A 22673-nucleotide genomic window follows, 5' to 3' on the forward strand; every position below is an offset into this window, starting at 1 on the left:
CTCTGCCAGTCTCTCTACCTACCTGTGATCTCTCTCTGTCAAATAAATAAATAAAATCTTTAAAAAAAAAATAAAAAAAAATATAAAATATTTTAGTACCAAGTGCAAGCTCAGCATGCATTTTCCCCAACTTTCCACCACGCACAAGACTTCGCACATCTCACTGTATCGATAACAGTTTCATTTTACACTGGTGTGAATGGAGGAAAAGGTGGTCTGATAATACCTATAACTTCATTTCTACCCAAAACTGGGTCAAAGGTTGACGTTTCACAGTGGCGGCATCACATGGATTGTTTCATAACGCAAATACTCTGGACATACTGTGATATCTCACATCGTGCTTGGACACTGGCACACACAAAGATGAGTTTGTCTAATAAGTCATTCTGTTCTCAGGAAATCCAAGTTGTCCTGGGGCAGATTCCTTTTCCTATTATATTGCAATAGTTCATCTAACATAATAAAAACCCCAAGATTTCTCCATACTTCATACCGACCTGTAGAGTATTTATACCTAAGAATATTGTGAAAACAAAGTAAAAAAATACGAATTTAAAATGTCAAGGTATAAGAGACAAAGCTAAGCAGAGATCTAAATTAGTTGAAAACCCAGCCATCAGGATTTATTCCTGCAGCACAATAGTTAAAGCACTGTCTGCTACAATACAGCACTCTGTCCGTAAGCTGTATGTGCATTTTCACATATAAATATGTGAAGTTTAAAATTCTAAAACTTTATCAATGAAACAAGATGGAATTGGGAGGGAGACAAACCATAAGTGACTCTTAATCTCACAAAACAAACTGAGGGTTGCTGGGGGGAGGGGAGTTGGGAGAAGGGGGTGGGATTATGGACATTGGGGAGGGTATGTGCTGTGGTGAGTACTGTGAAGTGTGTAAACCTGGTGATTCACAGACCTGTACCCCTGGGGATAAAAATATATGTTTATAAAAAATAAAAAATTAAAAAAAAATTTTTACATCAAAAGATCATAAGCCTTTTGCAAACTAATCCATCATTCTTCAATAAAGTGCTTATTGTTGTTTTGTTTTAAAAAAAAATTCTAAAACTTTAAAAACTGGCTAAATTTTTTTTTCAGATTTAAAATTTTTTAAAGTTTTTAAAATTGTGTGTCTGTATCATTTTCCTCTACAAATTAAAACTCTCTATGGGCCCATATTACAGAGTCATGAAGATTTTTAAAAAGTAACGCATGAAAAAAATAAATTAAAAAAAAGTAACACATGTACATTGTTCTTTTCAGTGTTTCATGCACATTCCAATTTCAAGGGTATTATGGTTGAACATTGGAAGCCTTTTAAGAAAAGGAAGTATATTTTTGTAATTTTCTTTGAGTAGGAACTAGTAAGAACTGCTACCTATTGACTTTCAGCTGCTATGCTCCATTGAATGCCTGCCTCATATTTCCATGGATCTCAGGCAACAAAGATGAACCACAGTCATCTGGAAGCCAGTAGGATAGCCTGTAAACACTTGACAACAGGCGTAACATTTTTTTATTACAGGGTATAGTTGGAAACCTGAAGAAGTTCTTTCTTCTTCATCATTATACCTTCTTTTTCACTCCCTTGGGCACAGGTAAGGTCCACAGATGTGATTCTCAAACATGTGACCATAGGCACTTCTTACTTACATTTTTCTAAAGGAGTCAGGCAGGCAATGGCAGGCTTGGCACCAAAAGACATTCTCAAAGATTTTTTTTAAGATTTTATTTATTTACTTGACAGACAGAGATCACAAGGAGGCAGAGAGAGAGGGGGAAGCAGGCTCTCTGCTGAGCAGAGAGCCTGATGTGGGGCTTGATCCCAGGACCCTGAAATCATGACCCGAGCCAAAGACAGAGGTTTTAACCCACTGAGCCACCCAGGCGTCCCTCAATGATTTTGAATACAAACTGTGTTCTAGCTTCACAGCGTGGGCAGGGGTGTGTCTCTTGGCACCACCTGCCTCCCGAGTGTCTTTCAGGTGATCATGCTCAGTCCCGGGAACTCCAGGTGGGCAGAACTCCAAGTGAAATCTCCCGAGTACATTGAGTTCAGTGTGTTCCTTTATTTGGTGCTATATATACTAATCAATGTGATTTTTCCTATGTGTGTGGCTGGCAATTTGAGTAGTAAACCCATCATGAAGAAGAAGATTTTGGACACTGTTCGGCTACATTTCAAGAAGAACTCACAGTGCCAAGATTTGCACATGGCTGTTACTCCCTGGTGTTTCACCTTTGGGGCTCATGATCTGGGCCAGTGGCTCCCTGCTTTCCATGCTGCCCAGGCAGAAGAAGCAGGGATCCAGCACATTCGTAGAAACTGGGTTTTCTCCAGACACTCCCAGCAGACCACAGTCACCCAGAACATCCTTGTCATGCTGGGCACTTTTGTGTCATTGAACACCCTCCCTTCTGTCTTCAGGGGTGCAGTGCTCTTGTTCCTAACCCCAACTTTTTGATGGGGAACATCTCTGCACTATCTGCTGCATGTTTCTCACCTGTCTGTCCCTTTCTTCTCATGAGCAATGACTCCAGTCTATCTGGGCTCTGTTGTGGCTGGATAAGGAATTCAAGTCCCTTAATATAATTAGAGATGTAAATACTATGTTTTAACAATGTTAAAATATTTACACTCATTCATCTCCCACTGAGTCCTAAGCTCTATTATTCAACACAGTACAGGCAAGCAGTGACCAAGACAGACTGAGCTTTGTCCCAATAATTAAAAGTAACCTATAGTAGCATTTGTAAAGGAAAAGCCATGAATTTATCGTGGCCTTGTAGAAATCAAATGATTAATGTTTACAGTGGAAAAGTTCAGAGTCTATGTGCTAATGAATTGTTAGGTGCTAAAACAAACAGCAGATTATAGACATATATTAGAGTGTGTAAATTTCAATGTGACAAATGGGAATTTAGGACAGGGTTATCCACAAGGATGCACATATGAGATGGTCATTCAAGAAACGGAAGAAAACTATGGACCCATGGAATAATAGGCTGTGGTCCAGCTGGATGGCAAATTCTGTTTGAAGCCGCAGAGAAATGGTCACTTAGAAGCCTTGCACAATGGATCCTGCTGAGATGGTATTCATTTGAAAATGCGAAGTTTTGGAGAAACCTTAGTATATTTAAATTCGTGTGAAAATGGGCACCTATGAACTTAAATGTGGAGGGCAAAAAAGATGTACTTGCTAGTCTTTTATCCAGTGTACATGAAAAGTTTATATACACACAGTCTTGGATAAAGGCATAATTGGGGGGATCTAGAAAAGGTAATTCTTTTCCTTTATTTAGGGATTGAATCAATTGACCATATTGGTATTATGACTTTTAGTGGTTCACCAGCCTAGTCTTCAGTGTGAACAAGTTTATAATGAAGTAGTCAGTCAATTTGGAGTAGATGATAAATACACATAAAGGATATTCCTCCTCTCTTCAGAATTATGTTAATACCACTCTCTGTAATCACATTGTAAGCTGAGTCAGGATATTAAGCATTCAAGAAAATAGCTCACTTCGACCTACTGATCTATGTCATTTTCTAAATATTTACATATATTTATAAATATTTATATAAATTATATACATTTCATTTATATATGTATAAGATGACATAGAATATATATAATGATATATATATACAAAATTGTGTATATATATATGGGATACATTTATGATCCTGTTTATTTTTGGAAAAAATATTTTATTTACTTATTTATTTGTCAGAGAGTGAGAGAAAGCGAGCACAAGCAGGCAGAGGCAGAGAGAGAGAAGCAGGCTCTCCACTGAGCAAGGAGCCCAATGTGGGACTGGATCCCAGGACACCGGGATCATGACCTGAGCAGAAGGCAGCAGCTTAACCAAATGAGCCACCCTGACGTCCCTATGATCCTGTTTAAATGTGAGTTTGGTGGTTGGTGGAAGTGAGATTTTTTTAAAAGATTTATTTATTTATTTATTTATTTCACAGAGAGAGAGCGAGAGAGCGAGAAAGAGAACACAAGCAGGGGGAGTGGGAGAGGGAGAAGCAGGCTTCCCACTGAGCAGGGAGCCCAATGCAGGGCTCAATCCCAGGACCCTGGGATCATGACCTGAGCCAAAGGCAGACACTTAACTGACTGCCACCCAGCCACCCCTGTAGGTGAGAATATTTTTTAAAATAGTTTTCTCAGTTTCCAATTACCAATTGTAAGTTTCTGTTATGAGGTCATACACTTGCAACCAGTGTTAATACTGTTAAAAGTGTTTCTTTTTCAACATCCCTGGAGAGCAAAAACGCTGTTATATGAGAGACAGAAGAACATGCTCAAGTCTGACCCATGAGGGATGGGCACCAAGCTTGAGGATTTCACTGGATTTTATGTTTCCCTGAGAAATTCTGGAAATGTAATTTCAGCTCCTCCTTAATCTTCAGACCACGAAGTTGTGCCTAATTCATAAGCAGAAAAAAGCAATCAAAGAACTTGATAGATTCAGTGATGGAAGAATTAAAATGAAATGACAATAATTTCATTTTTTTCCTTAAGATTTTATTTATGTATTTGTCAGAGAGAGAGAGTTAGCACCAGCTAAGGGAGAGGAAGAAGGAGGGGAGAAGTAGACTCCCTGCTGAGCAGGGATCCTGGTGTGGGACTCCATCCCAGGACCCTGGTACCCTGAGGTGAGCCAAAGGCAGATGCTTAACTGAGCCACCCAGCCCTTCTAATAGTAATTTCTATTAAGTTAATTTGCATGAGTGAAAATCAGTTTGCAAAGTAAAGATTAACGACACTTGGCAGGAAAATAGAATCTCACAATATTGATCCCAGGATTAATAACAATTCTAAAGAGAACAAAATCCATGAAGACCAGAAATGTTTTAAAAGAGCTTCTTACAACAAAGAGACCAGGAAAAGAACGTTTAATAAGCAGATTGCACTATTTAAAAAAATATCAGTGATGTCATTTCTAATTGAAGAGCACTGAGCACTGAATGGTTACCATGGTTCTTACTTTTTCAATTTTGTAATAAGCATTCATTTCCTAATTATTGATCAACTATGAAAACTGACACAATCCTTTGATATTTCAAGGAAATCAATCCACAACTGACCCATCTCCTTCCCTATGCAACCGCAATCACCAGGGGATGGGTTCGAGCCATAACTGGGGGCAATGCACATTCTATACATACAGTTACCACATCTACACACTCAGACATTCAAATACATGATCACATACACTCACACACAGTCCCTTCCCTACTCACACATTGAGTCCCACGTTCACAGGTACCCGTGCAGAAGCAGAGACAACACTTACAGATTCCTCCAGCAGCACACACTCATAATGAAACAGCCTTCCAATGACATAAGCTCATAGAGACACTCTGGGGCTCATAAATCTCATTTATTCACATGAGAGAGTGTATCTCCAGGAAGTGTTTGCATATGGAAAAACGGGGTCAAGGATGATACTCTGGATGCCTGAAAACCAAGGCTCTTTCCACTCTGTATGCTCCTTCCAACTCAGAAAAACTCCACAGGGACCATATTCACAACATGTGCCATGGAAAGAATAAGGAGCAGTGCCACTTAAGGTCAAGGTGTGTGGCAGGAAGACAAGGAGTGATACAGTGGGATAAAAATGAGGGGCATGGGAATAAATGGAGTGCACAGAGTCTGGGGGCTTAGGGTAACAGAGCCACAGGAGAAGGGAAGACAAGACCTGTGTTAGATTTCTAGGGCTGCTGTAACAAATTAGCACAACTGAGTGGCTAAACATCTCCAAAAATTCTGTCTCACATCTGAGAGCTCTTAGGTTCTTGGAGTCAAGCTGTTGGCAGAGCCACACTTCATCTCAAGAATTGAGTCTTTCCTCTTTCTAACTCCTGGGGACTGCCAGCTATCCTTGATCTTCCTCGGTAGTAGATGCACCTCTGTCTTTTTCTTGATCATCTCACAGTGTTCTGTGTGTGCCTAACCTTCCCTCTTCTCATTAGGACAGCAGTCATTGAATTCAGGTTTACCTGAACCCATATGAACTCATTTTAGCTTTACGTCTGCAAACATCCTATTGCCCAACAGGATTACAATTACAGTACTGGGGATTAAGATGAGCATATTTATCTGAGGCACATGATGTAACCCACAACAGGGCAGAAAGGCACTGGGGACTTAAATGTCATGGAGGGGTTAAAGTGCACTACAAGTTTTAAGGTTTGGGGCGTAGTATGCAGGGATATTTAGGATAGGAGGCGTATGTGTGTTGTGGGAATAAGAGGGTGAAGGAAATCTTGGGAAAGAAGAGAATAATAGGTGATGAGTTGATTGGCAAAAGGGAGTTAAAAAGCAAGGTTGGGTAAAAGGCATGCCAACCTTATTGCCTAGGAAGGATTAAAGAGCATAGCGGTGGAAGAGGGATAGTTGCTGGTGAATGGAGGCCTGAGGGGTTCGTGCTCTAACCAGAGATGAGTGCCAGGAAAAAGGCTGATGCCTAGGGAACATAATGGACAGAGGTATTTAATGTGGGTGGAGGGGATCTTCACAGCTGGGAGAGCAGTGGGCATCAGTAGGCTCAAGGGTCCATGGGAAAGTCAGGAGTGTAGGGTTCAGTATAATGGGTGTGGGGTCATGAGGAAACTGAGGACTCCTGAGAAGGGAGTCCTGCCTTTATGCAGTAGACATAAAAGGCACAATAACTGGTCTGAAGTTGTTAAAATGATGTTGTGGCGGGAGGGCGATAAATGACAACGGAGGAGGAGGAAACAATGGAGGATTCAGGGACAATGGAGGGAGTTTGGACTGTGGGTTCTAGAATGAGGTGAGGAGGGGTTTATTGGTTTCTAGGTCTAAAATGCACAAGATGAATGAGGAAGAGCATGAGAAAGCCTAGAAGGGTCATTTGGAGGGACAGTGCTAGGGTTCCTGGATATCTGCAGGTCATGAGAGATTCAGGCCCCCATGGGGGTTAGAGGTAGAGGGTGGAGAGGGGTGGAGCAGGTGTGATGGAGTTCCAGGAGTTCTTTTGGAGGTCACTAATTCCTTCTCCTCCTCATTAATTCCCTGATTTGCATTTGATTCACAATTGTCAACAGTTTCTAATTTCAGCCCATGAGGCAATAACCTTACGTTTATAAAACACTCGGGAAGCTTTTCGATGGAATATACAGTAAAGGACCACAGGTAAAATTGTGAGTCAACCATGAGAGTCAATATTTTCTCTCTTCTTTGGGGATACTGTGGACAAGGGGTGACATTGGAGAAGGCATGTGTCAACAGGAGGAGATGAATGTTATCAACAAGAAATAACCCTGGAGGTAGAGTCCCTGCTAGAGGCTGCATAGAAAGTCCAGTCCCTCATAAAATCTTGATTTTGACCTTGTTGGATCCTAAACAGAAAACCCAGCCAAGCCCACTGCAATTCAGACCTTCAAGTGGCCTAAACATCTTGCCCATGTTGCAAGAGGACTCAGTGTTACATGTGTCCCTGTCCTGCTCTGCCCATTTTTGCACATGTGCATGACACAGCAGTGTGACTCTATCCTCAGTTTCCCCATCCTTCACCCTTGGTAATGACTCCTCACTGCTCCTGGGCAGAGAAGTTTCCACCAAGTGCTGCCCATGCACACAAAGGACTTGTGACACACACAGCTCCTCTCAAGGCCAAACCTGCAGTCAAGTGCTCCTCCCTTCACCTGCTCGGGTCTCAGAGGACCCACCTCCAGTATCAACTCAACCAAGCCAGGACATCTGAGTTCACAGTTCAGGCAAGCTGGGGCCTGAGTCTATGGACAGACCAGTCTGTCAGTTGACCAACATTGTTATTACACCCAGAGTTTTTGATAGCCTTTCTGGTTTCTGCCTCTCCTGGTATCAACACATCACACAGGCACAGATAGGGAATGAGCTGAACTCTTCAAGGTCCTGAGTCAGGCACCTGCCATAATTCAGAGGACCCCAGAGCAGGTGGGGATCAGGGGCTGGATATCCACCATCACTCTGTGCAATGTGAATGCATAAGGCGCCCATCATTCCCACCTCTCCAGTGGACCTTTGTCACCCCTAGATTTCTGTTTCCTATTTTAGGCCCTAATATTGTAAACACAGAGCTCAGTTGCCCAAGAATTTCCATTGGGAATAGTCCCTCTGGCTAAAGGTGACTGCCAGCGCCTAACAGAGATTTATCAGTTCAGATTCTGTGGAAAATGACCTCAGACCACAAAACTGCTCTCCATGGCTCCACTGCCAATCCCTGCTCCTTCTTTCTCAGAACAGCTCTGAGAATAGAGTTTCTGGTGGGTACCTCTCTTGAGGGGCCCGAGCTGGCATTCCCACTGTACTGAGGTTCAGACTCCGATAAAAGAGAATACAATACTTACAATTTGGTGGTCAGTTTTGCCTTTCTAGTTAAAACAATACTTCCAGGGGCGCCTGGGTGGCTCAGTGGTTTGGGCTGCTGCCTTCGGCTCGGGTCATGATCTCAGGGTCCTGGGATCGAGCCCCGCATCGGGCTCCCTGCTCCGCAGGAAGCCTGCTTCTCTCTCTCTCTCTCTCTCTCTCTGCCTGCCTCTCTGCCTACTTGTAATCTCTGTCTGTCAAATAAATAAATAAAATCTTAAAAAACAAACAAAAAAAATACTTCCAAGATGACACTTACCATCCCACCTTCCATTCCTGGGATGTCCAGTCATAGTCTATACATTAAAACTAAGTACACGAATGCAAATGATTGATGCATCCAATTTCCCTCAGAGCCTCTACTCCACTCTTTCTCTCTCCCAGTCTGCTCTCTCTATATGTGCCATCACGTCCAACATTACTTTTAAGATTACTGATAGTATATAAGAAAGAAGGAAATTCTACTCCCAGGGTGGTATGCCAGCATCCAAATCCTCCTGGAAATAAATGAGTATAAGGAACCCAATTCCCAGGGCTTTAGAAAGATTAATTTATATAATGTCTGTAAGAGTCCCAGCCCAGTGTCCTGGGCCCAGTGCATCCTGTAGTCACACACCCAGACATTATATACCTGGAGCATATAGTAGCTGCTCAATAAACATTCTTTTTATGCATGAGCACATACTATTTATCACAAACAGCCTTCCTCACACACCACTGCCTTACTGAGTCCCAGTAAGGAGATCAGTAGAAATTATCTTTATTGGAGGTGCTAGTAATCTTCACTGGGAATGGCAGTATTTGTGTTGACACAGGATGGTGGGGTATAGGGATTCAGGTGTACTCTGCTTTTTCTAGCTCAGTGCTACAGGAAATGCAGTCTGTGAACAGTGACTTCCATGGTTGTTAAAAATACAAATTAGGGATGCTTGAGTAGCTCATTTGGTTAACTGTCTGACTTCGGGACAGGCCATGATATCAGAGTCCTGGGCTCAAGACCATGTGTGGCTCCATGCTCTGTGGGGAGTCTGCTTTTCCCTCTCCCTCTGCCCCTCCCCAACTGGTGTACACACACATGCATGCATGTGCTCTCTCTCAAATAAATTAAATAAAATCTTTTTAAAAAAGGTTTCTTTTGTTTTAAAAGATTTTTATTTATTTATTTGATAGAGCATGAGAGCACAGGCAGGCAGAGTAGGAGAGGGAGATGCAGCTCCCCACTGAACAGGGAGTCCGATGTGGGGCTCAATCTCAGGACCCTGGGACCATGACCTGAGCCAAAGTCAATTGCTTAACCAATTGAAGTACCCAGGTATCCCTTTCTTAGAGATTTTGTTTATTTATTTGAGACAGAGTTAGCAAGTGAGAGTTAGAACATGAGTAAATAAAATCTTCAAAAAAAAACCTAAAGAAAAAAAAATTAATGTGTTTCATCCAGACCTAGTGATTCAGGAAATATGAGTATGGAGCCACCGAATCAGTTTCTAATGGAAATCCCAACTGATTTGTACATACATGAAACTCTGGCAAACACTGTTTAGAAAAGGGCTGGCATTTGGGAAACATGCATTGATTAAGGCTGAGTTGTTTACTTCCCCCACATAGTCTAATGGATGGCAGAGAGGATATAAAAAGTTACAAAGGTGCTTCCAAGCACAAGCATGCTTGGGGTCGTTTCTGTTATCTCAGAGACGATCTATGTGTGATATTGTTTCTGTGAAAGTGTTGGCCCCTCAGCTTTTGCATGCACAGAATGGCAACCATAATGAGGCCTACACACAAAGCATCTGTGGTACATCTGAATTCTGTGCAGAGTAAATCTAGTGTTCTTCACAGAGTATATCAGAACAAGATCCAAAGACTACAATGTTTGTGAAATATTTGTTGTTGTTCTTGTCTCATACACACAGAGGACCTGTGATATTTACCAGTTCATGTAGAATCTGGCACAGGATACTGGAAGGGCCAGTGGAATATGGGACAGTAGCTTAATACTTCTCCCACCTGGAGTCCTAGGACTGATGATAATGGACTAGAAGCCACTCTAGAAGCCACAGTTGCCTGTGGAAACATTGTGATCCTGGTTGCCCTCACATCAGAGGTCTGTTGAAATCTCAAAGAAGCTATATTTAGACAAGCTATAAGGTAGAGTATAGGTCAGCGAATTAGATGTATGTTAGAATAGCTATAGTCTGAGAAAGTCTGTATTTGGAAAATAATGTGCATACAACATTAATGCAATATTTCTTAAGCTTTTACTGGGTACATACACGTGGGATCCATGGTGTTGTGTTAGGAACATGTCAGTGAGTTAATCCTCACTAACCCTCTGATGTGGTACTTTGAGGATGTGGTACTAAGTGTCTCCTATTTTCTCTGAGAACATAGATGCTGAGCCCTGTCTTTCTGTTTCTTTTTCTTCCTTAACACTGATTGTATAAAATAGGAGCTAAATATTGGTTGAAGGTTATACAAAAGCATGAACTGGACCGTAAGAGAACGTTCTCTCTGTTGACTAAAAATCAAATTGGCATGAGATAAACCGAAAAATCAAAATTAAACCATACATATGGAGACTCCACACAGACAGAAAAGTTGCAAAGACTGGCAAAGTAAGGTATATATGTCTTTGAGGAAAAGAGAAGAATGAGGAAAAAGAACAAGGTAGAAGTCTGGGAACTCCAAGGGAAGAAATGCAATTCACAGGAAGAAGAAAAAGAGAAATACTTGATAAGCAATATTCTCTGGGCCACTCAGAAACAATAGGCTATAGAGAACTTTCCTCAAACAAGCCTAATTAGTTTCCTCCCTGTTTCTCAAACCTGGTTGTATCATAATGTAGTTACCTATGGTGATAGCTGTCATCCTAGGGTAGGTTCTCTCTCTAAATTCTTTTTAGGTAGTGAGGTGGGTGGAAAAGAGTTTTGCTGCATCTGCTGGATTTTGATTGGTTTTTAAGTCAAAAAAGTCTTTCTGCCAAAGTGACCCATCATGGAGCAGCCTGCGCTTGCCCCACACAGAATGGAGGATATTCAGTTTATTGAAATAAGCCCCATAGAGGAAAAAAAAAATAGAAAAGAAAAGGTATGAAGTCATATGGAATTTAAAGAAAAAAAAAAGGTTTCCATCATCAAAGTAAAGATTAGAATGTTTGCTGCCATCGACTGAAAGTGAAGGAAATGTTGAGATGTTGGTCAAATGGTGACTGAGTTAGCAGTCAATGGAGCCCTGACTAAAATGGAGTCAGGAGGTGTCAGCAGGGGGACTCTCAAGCCTTATCATTCCTAGTCAATGGAAAGGGAAGGTTTTGACTTTACCCCAGTGTGACCTTGGAAGTAGACATAGTCTATTATTTCAGCCAGAGGAAGAATGTATATTCCCTTCATTTCAACATCAAAAGAACCATTCCATTAAGATATGGGGCTGAATCCATGGGTGGAGTACCTTGGAAGTACAGATTGAGCCATTGGCACCAAAACAGATTTAGGTAATCTTTGTGGGGATCTTCTCTGAAGTGTGCACAAGAGGAATGTCTAAGGTGCTACGGGAGATGGTCATTCATAAGAGCAGTGGTTGAGGTGCCATTTGAGAAATTGTATTAACTTGTGACTCTGCTGGGTCTGGTTTAGGGGATGTGCCAGTGAGAAGGTCTTGTGTCCCCTGCAAACCAACTAAGTACACAAAATGGATGCCAAGTAGCACCATCATGGAGGAATTTACCTACATCATGAATAATACCCTTGATATAATCTGTAATATGTCCACCTTGATGTCCCAAGAGTTCCAAGGAGGAGAAAATGATGTGACAGATAAATTGTGGGAAATATAACTATACATCATGTAAAGTCTGATGCCACAAAGAAAACAGATTACTAGTTGTATCATGTCAGTGTGTTACCAAATGGTGGTAGATACTGTCTGTTATTTACAATCTTAAATAAGGTGAGGTAGTTAATTATTGGTGGCCAGATAATACCTCATTCATTACATATAGCATTAACATACTAAAAAGCATTATATTCTATTCATTTAAATATATTCCAATTACACATAGATTAAGATAAGCATTTCAAATTTACTGTGGGATCGTTGTTCAAAATACAGATAGTAAGCATTCAAGAAGCATTCTTGTTCTGATCTAATGATGTAGGTGTACTAATTTCCACAATTTTCAGGCCTGCAATAATTACCAAGAAATGTTAATGTACCCTTCTATGCCCTTGAGGAAAGAGTTAGCTAATCACTCCTGATATCTGGGAAGTTTTCTTTATTTGAACTACATGAACTAATACTCTCTACTTATGGCTGTTGGTATTAGAAAGATGCATCACTATTTTCATGGATTGCCCCACTTTTCTTTTCTTTCTTTCTTTTTTTTTTTTTTTGATTTTTTAAGATTTTATTTAAATTCCACTCAGTTAACACACAATGTTTCTTAGTTTCGAGTGTATAATATAAGGATTCAGCAACTCCATACATCACCCAGTGCTCATCAGGAAAGATCCACTCCTTAATTACCCTCCCTATTTATGCCTTCCCCCAACTCATCTTCCCTTTGGCAACCCTCAGGTTGTTCTCTCTGGTTCAGTCTCTGTTTCTTGATTTGTCTCTGTTTCTCCCTCCATGGTCACTTATTCACTTATTGACTGATTAAATTCCTGGTGTAGATGTGGATTATGGTCACCCTAAAGTGTCTTCTCAGTGCTCTTCTCATTTTTTATTATAATAACAACTGTAATGTGTTCTCTCTCTCTGTTTCTCTCTCTCTTTTTTAAAGATTTTATTTATTTGTTGGAGAGCATGAGAGAGAGAGAGAGGGACTGAGAGGGGAGAGGGTCAGAGGGAGAAGCAGACTCCCCACTGAGCAGAGAGCCCAATGTGGGACTCCATCCTGGGACTCCAGGATCATGACCCAAGCTGAAGGCAGTCGTTTAACCAACTGAGCCCCCCAGGCACTGTCTTTTGCTTTGTACCCTCCTATCCTTGAGGCATAGGCAAACAGTTCCAGTCTCTTTCACCCAACTAAACAGATGATGTTTACTACACAAAACAAATTCATCCCAATGTCCCCTCTGGACTCGACAAGAATGGCCTTCTGTAATAGTAACATGTAGGGACAGATAGTGACAAATTTTGGCCCAGATCTAGAGACATGTCTATAACCCTGTCACCGTGAAGAAATTATAGAAAATGAGCCCTCACCTTTCAACAACCTTAAAGATTAAAGGACTAAAAACTGGTCATTGGTGAAATGATGAGAGATAGAAGCAGAAAAATGTTCACCTTTAACCTTATGGATAGCCTGAATAGTTTTGATAAGGATCAAACCTGTGGTGGTTGGTACAATCTTAAAGGGTCTCATGACTGCCTGTACATCTCAACCACAGTTAATGCCAAACTGAGCAATAAGCACAAGAGAAATATGGTAGTAGTTTTATGAGTAGAAATTTGAAAAAACATTTATGATGCACCCACCTGGGTGGCTCAGTGGGTGGAGCATCTGACTTGATTTCTGCTCAGGTCATGATCACAGGGTCCTTGGATCCATTACCCCATGCCCCATGTGGCCTGGGCTCAGAATGGAGTCTGGTTGTCCTTCTCCCTGTGCTCCTCCCCAATAGCTTTCTCTCTCTCTCTCTCTCCCTGAGAAATAAATAAGATCTTTATAGAAAAAAAATGCATTTGTGATCTAATCTTCCCTACATCACCCCTCTGTCTTGAGCACTGAGCATATAGCCACCAGCTTCAAACAGCCAAAATGAAGCTCTTTTGCCTTTGGGTCCTATCTCATGCTACTTGAATAAACTTACTACGTTGCACCATAAAACATCTCAAGAATTCTTTCCTGATGGCTGTACTCAACAATTCCACTACTATTTTGTTACCAGAAAACCCAAGTGTGGCTGCCAATTGCATGAAAAGTCAATAACACGAGGCATGAGTTTTGACTGAAAAGGAATATGAGGTTTGTTCAGGAGGCTGGCCATTTGGGAAGAAGGTGGATTCTTTTCCAGAAACCAACTCTAATGTTTCTACCTGGCCCAAAGATTTTTTTTTAAATTTTTTTTTTAATTTTAAAGATTTTATTTATTTATTTGACAGAGAGAGATCGCAAGTAGGCAGAGAGGCAGAGAGAGAGAGGAGGAAGCAGGCTCCCCGCTGAGGAGAGAGCCCGATGTGGGACTCAATTCCAGGACCCTGAGATCAAGACCTGAGCGGAAGGCAGCGGCCCAACCCACTGAACCACCCAGGCGCCCTGGCCCAAAGATTTTTTTTAAACGATTTTATTTATTTGCCAGAGAGAGAGAGTACACACAAGCAGGCAGAGAGACAGGCAGAGGCAGCCAGAGAAGCAGGCTCCCCGCGGAGCAAGGAGCCCGGTGTGGGACTCGATCCCAGGACTCCGGGATCATGACCGGAGCAGAGGGCAAAGGCCCAACCAACTGAATCACCCAGGCGTCCCTGGCCCAAAGATTTTTAAAGAAACATTAGGGCAGTTAATCAGTAAAAAGGGAGCAGAGCAATCGGTAACACTTTTTGACTGAGTGCAGACTCACTGCTGCTACCTATTAAGGAGGTGTTTGTAGGTGATATAATGGGGAGCTTGTGCAAGAGAGTTAAATTCCAAGGCTTCCCAAGGAAAAAATGCATGATCTATAGATATACAAAAGTAAGACTTGATTAATCAATGACACAGGTAAAGTCCTTGCTAAACTTTGAGGACGACTAACTTGGGTGGAAGGGCATTGGCATGGCTTTCAAGCAACTTTAAGAAAGGTCCTCTAGGGGGCGCCAGGGTGGCTCAGTCGTTAAGCCTCTGCATTCTGTTCAGGTCAAGATCCGAGGGTCCTGAGATCCAGCCTTACATCGGGCTCCCTGCTCAGCAGTAAGCCAGCTCCTCCCTCTCCTCCTCCCACTCCCTCTGCTTGTATTCCTTCTCTCTCTGTCCCTGTCAAATAAATGAATAAAATCTTAAAAAAAAAAAAAAAAAAAGAAAAGAAAAGAAAGCAAGACAGGCTACCCTGGGTCAGGGCCTTCAAAACTGCAAGTGCGCCCAGAGGAAGGGGTGGCATTTTGGTAGGGAAATACCTACAGGATCTAGCCTATTTCAGGAAGAAATGTGTTACTGGGGTCAGCTTAGTCCATCACCTGTTCAGGGTGGAACCGGGTGCCTGAAACAAAAGGCTAAGAAGGAGGGAGGAGAGGGTTGCAGAAGAGAGGAAAAGGATGCTTAGTTTAATATCAAGCCCTGCTGATGTTTTAAGGTAGTGATTTTGATTTTTGTTCAAGTTCATGTTTTTACAGGGTTTCAGGTAGTCACCAGGATAACTGAAGGAGACCGCTTCCTGTTTTACCATGAGAAACCACTCAGTATTTTTGAGAATGGGTAAAATAAAGAAAAAGGAGAAAACACCAAATTTCAGGGAGAATGTTGAGGAATTAGAATTCTTATATGTTGCTGATGTGATTGAAAAATGTACATTCCCTTTGGAAAACTGTGTCGCCAGTAGTTACAAAAATAAACATTTACCTACTGAAGGAGCACATCTTCTCACCCCAAAATATATCTCTCTTAGCATAAGGATCTTTCTAGGCTGGGTATTTTAAAGAAAGAGTGGACAGGATTGCCCAGGTTATGGGCACCTGTCTTCAGCTCAGGTCATGATCCCAGGGTCCTGGTGATGTGGGAAACAGAGGCAGAAGAATAATTATTCAATTTCCTTACCTACTGACAAGCCCTTGAAACAGGCAGAGGGACCCCGCACCTTGAGGCTTTGCTCAGGGCAAAGGACAATCCTAGCCTGACCAACACCCTACCCCCAACCAGGATCTTGTAAGTCTACTTGAACAATTCCTTTAGGAAACTTTATCTCTAAACCTCCAAGATAGTGTCCACAATCATTCCTAAGCACATGACCCACTGATAAACAACTAAAGGGTCTCAGGAGAAGGTTTCTATTACTGGTAATGAATAACATTTTTCCCAGACAATAGCTAGTCCCTCAAGGTCCTAGAAACCTTGCTTCCAAAATTCCTTAGAGTTTTCAGCCCTCCCTAATCTCCTCCCCAACTTAGAAGTATATAATAGACCACTCCTCACATTTCTGGGACAGCAGCTCTTCCTGCCCACAGGTCCTGTCCCCCTGCTTTAATAAACCACCATTTTGCACCATCTTTCTTGGTCATTGGCTCTTGACCTCACCCCACCAAACCTCAGCTATGTTCTAGAACTTCATCCCTGGGACAGAACTCCCCAGTGGGATTCATGCCCAGTGGGGAATCTTCTTCTCCCTCTGCTACTCCCCCTCCTTGTGCTCTCTCTCAAATAAGTACATAAGATCTTAAAAAGGGTGGGGGTGGGGACAGTAGATAAGGAAAAGCTGAAACCTAGTCTGACTATTTTTGTAAGAGATATTTATATTTCTAAGGGAAAACTCCATTTATAAGTCTGTCTGTCTCTCCCTTTGAGTAGCTGAAAGAGGCAGAAAGTACAAATCTCCATAAACTCGGATCTATGGGGAAGACATGCATTAAATCAGAATAACAACTACAGCCTTGATTACTGCTTCTTGCATGGTCACCTCGCCAAATGCTTCCCAATAGGATCCTGTGTGGTGTCTCAAGAAAAGATTATATCCAGTGCCCCTACTTGGATACTTCACCAAGGTCACTTGGTGAAGGTGGAAATAACAGTGTTATGTTAATTAAATGCTCCAGGAGATCCTAGGTGAAGTCAGGGTTAAGGGAAAGTCTTCCCCTGAATAGAAGACAGCTGAGTGCTGGCGTTGGCTCAAGCAGATGTAGCATGGGCTCCGCCCAGTGATTCTAGAAGCATCAGGTCCATGCCGCACACTCTTCTTTCTTTCTGCTCTAGCAGAAGTTGTGTGGCCCTGGTTAGGGAGGACCCAGGAAAGAGAGAAGGAAAAAGTTAAAAACTGTTCTCCAGGGAGAAATTCCTTGTTTATGAATAGCTCCTGACACAAAGGACTAGGAAATGGGGCCTTTTCTGCATTACAAAGTCCTACCTGCAGGCGAGCAGTTTACAGGTGAAGAGGCACTCTCTGGTGGTGTCTTTAAAAGCATTTTCTCCTGATGCTGCTGTGGTTTCTCCTAGAATCTCTCCTGAAGACCAACACCAAAGGAGGAAGTGAAGAAGAAATGGCCCTTTCTCAGGTAAGCCTTGTGTCGGACTTCAGAGGTCTTGTCTTCCTTTTCTCCTGACATTTCTCACATGTAGAAATGGCAAATACCTATTTTTCTAGTTCTGAGGTTTTTGTCTTATGTTTACACCTAATTTTTGAACCTTTTCAGAAATGATACTCAAGATTAGGTCTTTAGACTCCTCCCCTATATGCCGGAGCCTTCTATCCCTTCTCTCCAACCCGGCTTCCAGAGGGCCATGCACAGTTGTCACTTTGAATGAAAGACCTGCCCACCAGTATTGAAAATAATCCCTTGGTGACAGATCCACGGGGCAGGAGTTGAGTTAAGGATTCCTGTTGCTGAAGGGGTCTGGTCCCAGGATATCAGTGAAGGAAAGTGGTCTTTCTTAGGTCTTACTAGGTCCCATCATCAGCTCTGTGTAGACTAGGAATAAGAAAATGCACAGATAAGCACTGGATATGAGCCCCTGAATAACTTGGAACATTCTCTGAAAAAAAGGGGTGGGGTCATACCCTTTAGCATGTGGAAAACATACTGTATCGAAAACATACTAGATATTCCAGGACAGGGAAAGTATATATGATCAAAGTGTGTATAAATCCAGTGTATTCTCATAATTTCATTGACATTCTGATGTGCTGGTTAGGGGCTACAAGAATGTGGTGCCTACATGGGATGGGGTGTCTCTTGATCAGATGGGGGCTCTTAAATGTCGGGTGATGATCAGGTATGGCCCAGGCTAGGGGAAGCAAGAGAACACATCTGAGGCAGAACAAAGGAGCTAGAAGTTCATTGGATACACAGCGAGGGAGCACGGGGCAAAAACTAGGAGAGAGGCTGTCTGCCAGGAGGTGGTGGGTGGGACCTGTTTTTACAGGGGGAAGATGAGGAGGTATGGAGACAGATGGAATATTCCCTTTTTGGGACTGGGACCTGGCTCTAAGTAGCCCATTGGTTATTTAGGGCCTATGGCTGTTTGGGGGTGGGTCGCCTGATGGGCCTGTCCCTGTTCAGGCAGGTAGTCACTGGGCCTTTTCCCATTCCAGTGCTCAAGCCTGTTTGCCTAAAAGTGGCCTCAACAAAGAACACACCTTTTCAGGGTTCTTGTCTGTCTGGAGCAGAAGAAAGAATCTTGGACACAAAATGGTGAAGGGATAGTGTATCAAGTGAAGGGGAGAACAGAAGGAGAGCTTTCTAGAGTGAGGGGGTGCTGAATGGATTACCACAGAGCACTTTTATGGTTGATCTTTTCTATAAAAGTTGTTCTTTTATAGAAAAATTGAAGGGCACTTCAATCTTCTTGATGTCACCCCCCATAGCACCAAAATTACTTCTCTTTTGAATATCTCATCTCTGATGTTTAAAATAAACAAGGTGTTCTGGTTGTGTTCCCTTAGCTCTGCTTCCTTGTGCCTCCTCGTTTCTGGGACTTTTGGTGAGCCTGTTCACTTAGCCCATTGCCTATCCATCCCCACCCAGCCCTGCCAGTCCCTTACTCAACACCAGTAGTCACAGGTCCTTCAGTGTGCCTTAGGCACTCATACCAACTTGTTTCATCACAGCTGATGCTAACTTCTTTTAATGGTTTGATGCTTTCTGCCAGATAGCCCCCCTCTAATGCTCATTTGTTCCTTAAATTCTTGAGGGTCTTTGATGGATTTCCTCAGTGATGTGCAGAAACCATCATGTTTCAGCTGGAAATTCCTTAGTTTGTCTTTGCTGGTATAAGATTTTATAAGGGATAAACATGACACCAGGCGAAGTGGCTGCAAGGCAAGACTTATTAAAGGCATTCTCTGGTGAAGTTTCAGGGCTCAGGAGAAGGGGAGCCAAGAAAGTTGCACTGGGAGGAGGTGGTCACCCTTGGGTGAGGTTCCGAGACTCTGGAAAGCAGAGTGGGGGAAGTCGCACTTGGAGGGAGTTGGCGGGGGTCTTTTATCTGTTTCCTGCATAGGTATCAGGTTACCTATGGAGAGGTGACCTGGACATACATACTTTTGGAGGGAGAGTCAAGGGTGAAGGAAAGGGGTGGGGGGGGGGGGCTGGAAGATGGCAACACCCCGTGGCGGTCATTTCCATTGTTTCTCCTGCAGTCCTGGATCCTCTGGAGCCGCCGGTCATTTCTGTTGTTCCTCCTGCACTCCCGGAGCCTGCCGACCCAACAGCTGGTAGTGTCTGATCAGGAGAACCCCAGTAGTCAGACCTCGAGGATCCTGTAAGTCCTCTTCAACATATGGAAATCCCTTCAAAATGTCTTTTATCTCTATCCCCATGATGGAAAAGCATATAATCAATGGCTTCTCAAAATCACACTGCAGCTCTTTCTGCTAATGGCTCCTGTCCCTGAGGTTTAATAAAAACAGATTTTTTTTAAACCAATAATGCCCCAAGAATCCTCTCTTAACCATTTGCTCACAAGGCACCTCACATGAGTTTGCACTGGGCAGATGAAGACTCTCACCTTGCTGTAGTTGGTAGCATGGACTTCTGGGAGTAGAGGATCTGACTCAGTCAGAGCTCCCCTTTGTGAGTTTTTACTTTACTCCACACTCCTGTCATAGACATACTCCTCAAAAAAAAAAAAAAAAAAAAAAAAAAAAAAAAGATACTGTTTCTGTTTATTTTGGAGTGAGAGAGATGGTGTGTGTGAGAGAAAGAAGGTCGGTTGATCCAGGGTAGAGGCAGCGGGGGCGGGGGGAGACTTTCCAGCTGACTCTGTGCTGAGTAGATCCCAGGACTCTAAGACCATGACCATGACCTGAGCTGAAGTCAAGTGGAAGATGCTTAACCCATTGTGCCACCCAGGCACCCTATTTCCTCCTTTGTATTTTCAGAAGAAGAAAACAAGAATCATATAATTAACATGTTTGAGGATCTTAAAATCCTGAAATAGGTCACAGATGATTGATACCAAAGCGTTCGATGAATTACTGTGTAGTGGGATCTTCGAGCACGGCGGCCAAGAGAGAATTCTTGAGACGCTGTATGGTATCAGAGAGTAGGTTTATTGAAGTAGCGTGGGGACAGGACCTCTGGGCAGAAGGAGCTGCAGGTCGGCTGCCTGAAGCTGGTGGTTATATGCTCAGTGTTCAAGGGGGGAGGGTAGGTGCACAGAGTATTAGATCACAAATATTTGTTTGAATTTCTACGTGTAAAACTACTTTTGCAAGATTTCTTCGATGTTATTGTTCATTCGATGTTAATGAATGTATGTACAGGGAGTCAAGACATACATACATACATACAATGAATGTATGTATGTTAATGAATGAGATGTACAGGGAGTCAAGAGACTCTTTAAGAATGTAGGAAGCAGATCCTTTTGTAGTTCATAAGCATGATGATTGGGTGTTCACGCTCTTGTGTGACATGTGCCACCCTCAAGCCATGTTACGACCTTGGCACATTACCCATCTGATGTGGAAAAAAAAAAGAATGTAGCAGGCAGGGGTGCCTGGGTGGCACCAGTGGTTTTAACCAGTGCGTTAAAGCCTCTGCCTTCAGCTCAGGTCATGATCCCAGGGTCCTGGGCTCTCGCCCTGCATTGGGCTCTCTGCTCAGCAGGGAGCCTGCTCCCCGCCCCCCCCCCCCACCTGCCTCTCTACCTACTTGTGATCTCTGTGAAATAAATAAAATCTTTGAAAAAAAAATGTAGCCAGCCGTATATATTTGATTCTTAGCAGGATCAAATCAAAGCCTGTGCGTCAGACTTCTGAGTCAAAGGTAAATGTTTTTCTGCTTATATTCCTCATCGTACTAGCCTCATAAATAATAGCTGTTTGATCTGTAACATTCTATGTGTTTATGTTGATAGTGGGAATGAAAGACAGAGGCAGCTTCAAATCACAATGTGATTTGTAAGTCTCATGTGGATGAAAACAGTTCTTGAATTAATCACCGTGACAATTTTCTACTCTATGACTTTTAATGCATATATAACTACTTCCTAAATGTATAGGTGGTGCGTGATGAGTGAAAAGATAGATCATTTTCGCGTGGATACTTTTTTGCTGCCATCATTCTTGTCCTGTTTGACACCTGCTATGAACATTGGTTTCGAATCCTCTCTATATATTGACATGCGTGTCCTTTTCAATAGACTTTCAGACCCATAACCTGGGTTAAGACCTGATCCCTTTGCACATTAGCTAAATGAGGTTTGTGGTTCTCCATGGGTGGAGTTTTCAGGATTAGAATGAGGTAAAGTTTGAACTGTAGATCAGTCCATGGATTCCACGTTGGTCCCTCTGCCTCAAAATAGGCCAGCCCAAGCACTTCTCTGTGGGCAGCCATTACCTTTTATTGTGTAGTTTCTTTTTCACCACAGGAGGCTCTGCCCATGGGGTGTTATGGCTGAAGTAAAGGATAAGATGACATGATTATCTGTTTTGTGTGTGTTGGGTTTGAGGAGTTCTTTATAAATCCTGGATATCATCCCTTCGTCTGTATTGTCATTTGCGAATATCTTGTCCCATTCTGTGGGTTGCCTCTTTGTTTTGTTGACTGATTTCCTTTGTTGTGTAGAGGCTTTTGATCTTGATGAAGTCCCCAAAATTCATTTTTGCTTTTGCTTCCTTTGCCTTTGGAGACATGTCTTGAAAGAAGTTGCTGCAGCCGATGTTGAAGAGGTTACTGCCTATATTCTCCTCTAGGATTCTGATGGGTTCCTGCCTCACGTTGAGGTATTTTATCCATTTTGAGTTTATCTTTGTGTATGGCATAAGAGAATGGTCTAGTTTCATTCCTCTATACAGAGCTGTGCAGTTTTCCCAGCACCATTTATTGAAGAGACTGTCTTTTTTCGACTTCATATTTTTTCCTGCTTTGTTGAAGATTACTTGACCATAGAGTTGAGGGTCCATATCTGGTCTCTCCACTCTGTTCCACTGGTGTCTGTGAGGCAGATAGAGACTCCTGGCTCCAGCCCCTTTTGGTCCCTGGCTCCCTTTTGCTCCTGCTAAGGCCAAGAAAAGGACCAGTAGCCATCCGGTTTGACTAAGGTAAGATAAGAAGTCATTGCTCCTGCTGAGACTGAAGAAAAAGACCAGATGCCCAGTCCTGTTTGAGTAAGAAAAGAAAGAGAAACAGCCCCCAAGATGATTTAGGACTCTCCTGA

At 42.5% G+C, this 22673-nt stretch overlaps 2 protein-coding genes and 1 non-coding gene across 3 annotated transcripts in view; 2 read left to right on the forward strand and 1 right to left on the reverse strand.

Annotated features, from left to right (window-relative positions):
- Positions 1–22673, reverse strand: part of LOC132005470 (zinc finger protein 665-like) — a 612263-nt gene that overhangs the window by 389958 nt on the left and 199632 nt on the right.
- LOC132005468 (zinc finger protein 11-like) overlaps positions 1–22673 on the forward strand; it is a 331984-nt gene that overhangs the window by 9428 nt on the left and 299883 nt on the right. The window lies entirely within an intron of this gene.
- LOC132006250 (small nucleolar RNA U13) lies at positions 20874–20977 on the forward strand. The gene has a single exon (XR_009401033.1). It is a non-coding gene; the product is annotated as a small nucleolar RNA U13 (small nucleolar RNA).

This window comes from Mustela nigripes, chromosome 17, assembly GCF_022355385.1.
Source record: "Mustela nigripes isolate SB6536 chromosome 17, MUSNIG.SB6536, whole genome shotgun sequence".
NCBI lineage: Eukaryota > Metazoa > Chordata > Mammalia > Carnivora > Mustelidae > Mustela > Mustela nigripes.